This window comes from Myripristis murdjan, chromosome 23 (assembly GCF_902150065.1).
Source record: "Myripristis murdjan chromosome 23, fMyrMur1.1, whole genome shotgun sequence".
In the NCBI taxonomy this organism is placed as follows: domain Eukaryota; kingdom Metazoa; phylum Chordata; class Actinopteri; order Holocentriformes; family Holocentridae; genus Myripristis; species Myripristis murdjan.
This window is the reverse complement of record NC_044002.1, coordinates 21,621,142-21,628,316: the sequence shown is the minus strand read 5'-3', so window position 1 is coordinate 21,628,316 and position 7,175 is coordinate 21,621,142. Positions and strand designations below refer to the sequence as shown.

The 7,175-nt window shown below is 43.0% G+C and overlaps 1 protein-coding gene across 3 annotated transcripts in view; it reads left to right on the top strand.

Annotated features, from left to right (window-relative positions):
- Positions 1-1,284: 1,284 nt before the first annotated feature.
- Positions 1,285-7,175, top strand: part of nap1l1 (nucleosome assembly protein 1-like 1) — a 39,927-nt gene continuing 34,036 nt past the window's right edge. For all 3 annotated transcript variants that reach the window (XM_030045533.1, XM_030045532.1, XM_030045534.1), the window contains exon 1: positions 1,285-1,409. The gene's annotated coding sequence lies outside the window, so the exon portion shown is untranslated. The remainder of the gene's footprint in view (positions 1,410-7,175) is intronic.

Here is a 7,175-nt window from a genome sequence, read left to right as displayed (position 1 = left end):
CAGCGACGTCCAGCTGACATGAGTCAGATCTGTGGTTTGTGCCTTCGTGCCAGTCGAAAACTAGAGACTGGATCTCCTCCAGACTGAGCTCAGACGTTGTTTTCTTTCATCTGTTTCTGGCTTTTTTTTGTCTCGTTTTTATTTCTTCACAAAACATCATCATCACAATCATGTTTTTTTTTTTGTTGTTGTTTATTTTAGTTTTTGTGTGTTTTTTTTATCGCTGAAAATCTGTTTGACACATACTTTCTATCAGTTTTTTTAGTCAACAGAGTTAACATTGTGATGACGATGAGGATGAAGAAGAGGAAGATGGTGAGATGGAGGAGGAAGATGAGGAAAATTGTGATGAGGAGTTAGGAAGAAGATGATTCAGGAGCTGATGAGGTGGAGGAACATGAAAATTATTATGAAGATGATGATAAAATGGAGTATGAGGAAGAGGAAGAAGGTGAAGATGATGATGATGATAACAGGATGAAGTTGGAGGAGGAGGAAGATGTGAAGGTGATGATGATGATGATGGTAGGGTGGAGTTGGAGGACGAGAAAGAGGAAGGTGAAAATGATAGGGTGGATGATGATGATGATGATGATGATAAGGTGGAGGAGAAGGAGGAGGAAGAGGAAGGTGAAGATGATGATGATGATAGGATGGACTATGAGGAGGAAGATGATGATGATGAAAATGATGATAAGGCGGAGGAGGAGGAGGAGGAGGAGTAGGAGAAGGAGGAAAATGGTGAAGATGATGATGATGATAATGATGATAGGGTGGGGTAGGAAGAGGAGGAGGAAGAAGTTGAAGATGATGATGATGATGATAGGGTGGAGTAGGAGGAGGAGGAGGAGGAGGAGGAGGAAGAAGGTGAAGACGATGATGACAATAGGGTAGAGTAGGAGAAGGAGGAAAATGGTGAAGATGATGATGATGATGATGATGATGATGATGATGAAGATAGGGTGGAGTAGGAAGAGGAGGAGGAAGAAGTTGAAGATGATGAAGATAGGGTGGAGTCGGAGGAGGACGAAGAAGCTGAAGATGATGATGATGATGATGATAGGGTAGAGCAGGAGGAGAAGGAGTAAGAAGAAGGAGGTGAAGATGATGATGATGATGGAGCCGCTCAAACTCATGAAGATGATGATGGCGAGGAGGATGAGGATGAGGATGGAGGATTCAACCTCTTTCCCTTCGCCTGCCCACGAGGGACCCTCGCGCGACCGCCCCTCCCATGAGCAGCGTTGCCTCGGCGACTACCGGTTTACGTGATGACGTCGGATGTATATGAGCGCAGGCGGCGGGATCTCTCTCCCTTTTACCGCCATCGGAGCGGAGTCTTCCTCCCCGGACCGCTTCACTGCGCAGCACCGCCTAACCTCGTCCAGCCTCCGGCCACACAAGCGAAGGTAAGACACGGGCTCTCAAATCGCCTCGGCGTTTGAACGACTCCCGGAAAACTTCAACGTCGGTTTGAAAAGAAAAAGAAAAAAAAAAAAAAATCAAAATTTCAATTCGGCTCTGTGTAAATGGAAGAAGACAGCTCTCCCCCAGCTAATGCTAGTGAAGTCAGACGGCAGCAGCAGCCATTGAGACGGGCTCCACCATGATGAGGGTTACCGCTCCACGCGATTTAAAAAAAAAAAAAACTAACGGCTCCTTAATCCCCCGTTTCCTTCGGTGTTGTAAACATTTCGTCGGTGTAAACAACAAGCCGACAGCTAATAATAATAATAATTTCGGTTTTTCGACGGTAGTTGACACGTGTTTTGTGTCTTCTATCGTATTTTTTGGACTTGACCTTATTTTTTTGGGGATGAGTCTCAGGGTGGGGAAGTGTGGATAGGACTCTGGACGGTTAGGCTAGCAGGCGGTTTGCTAACACGGCGGTATCTCGGTGTTTTTTTTAGACATGAAAATCCCGATGTCACCCCGTCCAGCCACTTCGTAACCGGCCCGTATTTTGTGCTGTTCCTCCCACTGGCTTGGTTCTCAGCCCAAGTGCGCATCAAGCTAGCAGAGAAGCTAGCCGAGGCATTAAGAATGACAAGAGCCGGGGCCAGGCCGGCTCAGTTAGCCTGTCACTAGCCGGGAGTCGTGCTGTTGTTTTGTGGAGGAAGTGCACGGGCCTTTGTGGGGAGATAACCATTTCAACAGGTTGAATAGACAAGTGAGCTGGAAAAGTGAACACACACACACACACACGCACACACCAGTGCTTTTGTCTGTCATTGGTGGTTTGCCATACTTGTGCATGCAACACGTGGTCGATGGGTAGATCAGTGAAAAGCGCGTCCAGAGAGCAAAATGTCTGTCCTGTGGTCAGTCTGTGCGCTGTTTTTGTGTTGTTGAGATGAAGCCTTGTTGTGAAGTGGATTTTTATTTTAATATTAGGCGCTTTTTTTAAAATGGCAAAGCTTGAGGTGGATTCCATCCTAAGAGGCTTATCATTGTTTGTGTTGCGTTATAATAACCTGTTGAGGCTGTTGTGATTGTCAAATATCATGGCAAGATGCGCCCAGATATAGTGATGAGTCATTACCTGGACATATCAGATGTGGATGTTTTCTTCAGTAGATGTCAGTGTGCCCCCCCCCATCCAGCTTGTGGCGCACCAAATGCACCTTTTTAATGTTGGAAGGGGCCATGAAAAGAGCCAGTGTGAGGAGTTAACGTGACATGTGAGTTTTAGGTATTTCAGGAACTTCTGCAATGACAGCTGGCATGGATTCATATCTCTCCCTTGGTGTCAACAACATGCTGTAGGAAGGGTTTCCCAAAAGTTAAAATTGCATTTTTTTTTTGGTTTGTATTCTACCTGCTTTTATTTTTGTCCATGGGGGAAAAAAAGCAAGTATTGACTTAAATGCCCAGTCACCAAATTTCATGTGACAGCAGTGTATTTTAAAGCTTTTTGCTGCCGCTGTGGAGAGCTTTTACTTGTACTCTGCCATCAATAATTTGGCAACATGGAGAGTGCAAGTTGGCCTGGGGGTGGAGAGGGATATTCTTGCTTCAGATATTGTTGTATAATGTTCGGCATATGTGTTTTCCAGAGTATAGAATAAACAAGGCTTTGTAGTTTTTGCATTACATCCTTCCAGGCTTGTGTTTTTGCTCATTTGGGGGTTTTTTAGTGCCGCATAATGAAGGCCTTTAACAATACTGTCACATGGTCAGTTATAAAAGTGACAGTGCATCATTGGTGGGAAATGTGAGTAACATGTTTTAAAGCAAGTAGGTTTATTTGTATAGCTCATTTCTTACACAAGGCAGTTCCAAGTGCTTTGCATTAGGGTATAGAAATAATAAGACAAAATCACAAGAGCCAAAAATCAGAGTAAAATCTAAGTCACAGAATTAAGACACTGCTCTTATTCACTACCCCCATGGGAAACAAACTACCTTATCATTTTTTATTTAGCCTCATTTGTTTTGTGACTTTGTTCTGAGCTCATTGAACTGTCACATGGCTCTGTAGTTGAGTGGACCTGCTTTAATAGCTAAATATAGGCATGTGTGTATGTACGGAGATGGTGGCTTTGGTGCAAGAACTGACTTCCTTGAGATGAGTCTTTTTTCCCCCTTTGGCAACTTTGATCAAAGGCCTGGTCTCACCCTATTCAAATTGTTAACCATCTCTGAAGAGTCTGATCTCAGGAGCTGATGTCTTGATTTCCTTCCCAGTTCATTTTTCAGGCAGAATGAGGCTCAGTATGTGCAGGCAGGTGAATCTGGATGGAGGAGCAGAGCTGCTAGCTGCTAATTCTTCACTTTAAACATAAAAATTCACCAGCAAGTGTTTTGAAAAATGTCCAGATAAATTAAAAAGCTCTTCTGTATGATCACACAGTTGGAATTCAGCTCATACAATACTAGAAGATTGATTGAGGATATTGGGAGTGTTTGTAAACATTTTATTTAAGTTGCAGCCTGTATTGGACAATGGACAAGATCTCAAACATAAAATCAAATACTTCTGATACTAATTTACTTACAGTATGCAGCAGAATGAACAGATTAACATTTCACACAGGAGTTAGTGTTCATGTTGGCATCATCAGAGCTGACTGGAAGTGTAGGGTAGGACGGTTAAAGATGGTAAACATGAGCTTCTGCAGAGTGAACAGGAAAAGCGGGAGGTGCAACATCTGTTCTTGAATCAAGCGAGCGTAAAAAACCTGTGGGCTAGCTCAGTGCAGCAAGTAGGCCTGGAACACTCTTGTTGGTTTTTATCCCACCCCGCCACACCAGATGATTTCTGGGTTGCTTACTTTCATCCAGAGAGGAGGAACTAATGGATGGAATCGCCTGGTGTCCTTTTTTTTTTTTTTTTTTTTTTTTTTTTTTAAAGTGGGCTGGGCAAATGAACCGGTGTACTCTAAACCCTCTGTGGCACATGATTTTATGCACAAGCTTGGTGATAAAACTTAAGTAAAAATATGGACAGAGATCACTGTTTACTCAGTATATATGTGGAGATCCACTGTCATATCATATAAATTGAAAGGCATTTAGTATTTCACCTTTTCAAAAATATATATATACACATTGAAAAAGCATTGATTTCATAGTATATAGGAACACTTGAGTTGCCATGGTTAGATTTTGTCAAAGCTGTCTTTGAGTTTTATTCACTCTACTGTAGAAAGTCATAGTATTTAGGTTAAGGTCCCTTCTCTGTTCCTGTTTATAGAAAGCCCTTGGTACATAGAATTTACTCAGTCAGTACATAGGTTTTATGGAGCTACATTTATATCCTCATTCATGCGAATTTGTCTGAAGTGCAGGGCTCATTTCTCTTTGCCAGGAAGAGGGCTTTTGTTGCATGTCTGGCCTATTATTTAGACACTAAAGGGCAAATTCTTGGCCTCTTAACAAACTGGTAACCTGCAGTAGACGGGTGTCCTCAGTGCAGAGACAATGCCACTCAAGGAAATGGCCTCGCCAGCTGAGTGCTATGAAAGAGGAGTTTGAAATAAACAGAAAATGTCTGCTGCACGAGATTAAATTTTTGCTAGTCAGCCAGCAGATGTGTTAAATGGGTTGGTTGTGATGGTACAGCTGCACCGAAACACTCAGTAATACGAGCCGCCCAGGTGGATTTGTTTGGATGGCCTGGCAGGATTGCGCAATTGTTGTTAGTGTACTATTTTGCTAGATACTGTAACCACTGATCATGATTATTAACCATCATTGTTGCTAGGGTTGGGCAATTAAACAAATACAAATACAAATACAGGATCTGTGATGGACCGGCTCCAGTGATGTTGAAGGATTTTGTCCCTGGGACCCACAAGTGGTCATTTGAGTGGGACCCAAATAAAAATAGTGTTTTTTGACAAACTGTGGTGTTTAAACTTGAGTGATATGTGGTTATAATTATGGTTATGTTCATATATATGTTGAAAATGTGTCTGGAAAATTAAACAAATCCAAAAACCTATTCAAAAGACAATGTTGCATGATGACATACTAGTCAAGGGCTGTACTTGACTCACAATTTGGAGAATCAATATTTAAAAATAACAAATTGTCCACCTCCCTAACAAACACATACGCACACACACCTTAGATACCACACCCGACGGGTCAGTCTGGGTTCGGACAAATATTTAGAAATTATATTCAGGGTCGGGTTTGGTCATGTCGGCGATGTTTTAGTGAAAAATGATGGACCCACTGTCTGTTCTGGGCAACTTCCTGTATAGTGCTGGAGTTACCTTGACGACACTGAAGGCAACATGAAGGCTATTTCAGGCGGTAAATGTAACCTAACGATGGAGGATTTGCAGAATACCGGGCTTGGGTCGGGCTCAGACACACAAAATGCCTGTCGGGCTCGGTTACTATGCTCTCAGGCTCGGGTCAGGGTTGGACAAAAATCTGAGGCCCAAACCGCACTCGCGCACACACATGCATGCTCTCTGCTCCCCCTCTATGACTGTCCATTTGGCTTCTTTTGACAGGATGGGACTCTAAGTTCATTTGGAAGACTCAGTTTGTTTCACTGAGTCATTCAGTGATCAAGTATCCAAACTAAACACACACTCTGTGACCTGAGCCTCAGTGTAATAAGGGCAAAAACAGAAATGCCTGATAAATTCTCCTGATAAATGCCTGATTATTTCTGTGCTGTAGGTATATGGTTTCGTTACTTCATTAGCTTACCTTTCACATCAGTTCCAACCGTGTTGTCCACATTTGTTTGCAGTTTACTAGCTAACTCAGGTCGCAAATCTTTGTAGGTTGACAGTCAAACTTAACTGGATGTTGGGGTGCGCTTGTTGTTTTAATCCAGAATGCCCTGTGCGCTGTGGGGCTATTGAGTTTTTTTAGTTCAGTGGCAGCGATGGCCTTAACGGCTGAGTCGGCTCTGTTTTGAATCATCAAATCCCACTGAACCACTGCATTAGCATCATCAGCAAAATAATAGGGTGTGTCAGATGCAGGACGTGTATCCTTCAACATAACTTAAAATATTTTGTTTCCCTTTATCCAACTTATTCTTTAGTCATTACAGTTTGTCCTGTTGTAAAACACACAGAAGCCTCAAATTGATTTCCAGCTTATTTTAAAGGCCAACTTTTATGGTCAGCATCAGTAATTTAACACACTTGCATTTTCACTTTTTGCTTGTCATATCAGTATCTGAATTATGGGGGATATTGCACAGTAGAGCTGTTTTCAGTGTATTTACATTTCTTCAAGCAGCAGGGGCTTTCCAGCTGCCGCTAAATGAATATAAATGAAACACCTATTCGGGGGTTTTCAATTTACCATAATCGTGCAGCTTGGTGACAGAGAGCTGTGAGGTTTGAGGCCAGCAGGAAAACACTTGGCTTCAGACGTGGAAGTCCTAACAGCCACACAATCTCCTGGCACATTTTATCCTCGGTAACTTTGCGCCTGCTCTCATCCGCTGCCAGCATCGAGTAGAAAAAACCCCCCTGCTCAAATCAAACTGCACACACACGGCTCTCAGTTAACATTTGACAAGCAGAATTCTCCCCAGTCCATAATCCGCCACCACAAGGCTTTGGGTTTGAGTTACAGCCACTTTAACGATTGTGAGTTTTGACACCGGTGTCACTTCCAGGTCGTGATCTGTTGCCTCGTTGTCTTATGGGCACCGACTGTCTGTGCCAGTCTCTCCTGTCTGCCCCCCTGAAAAT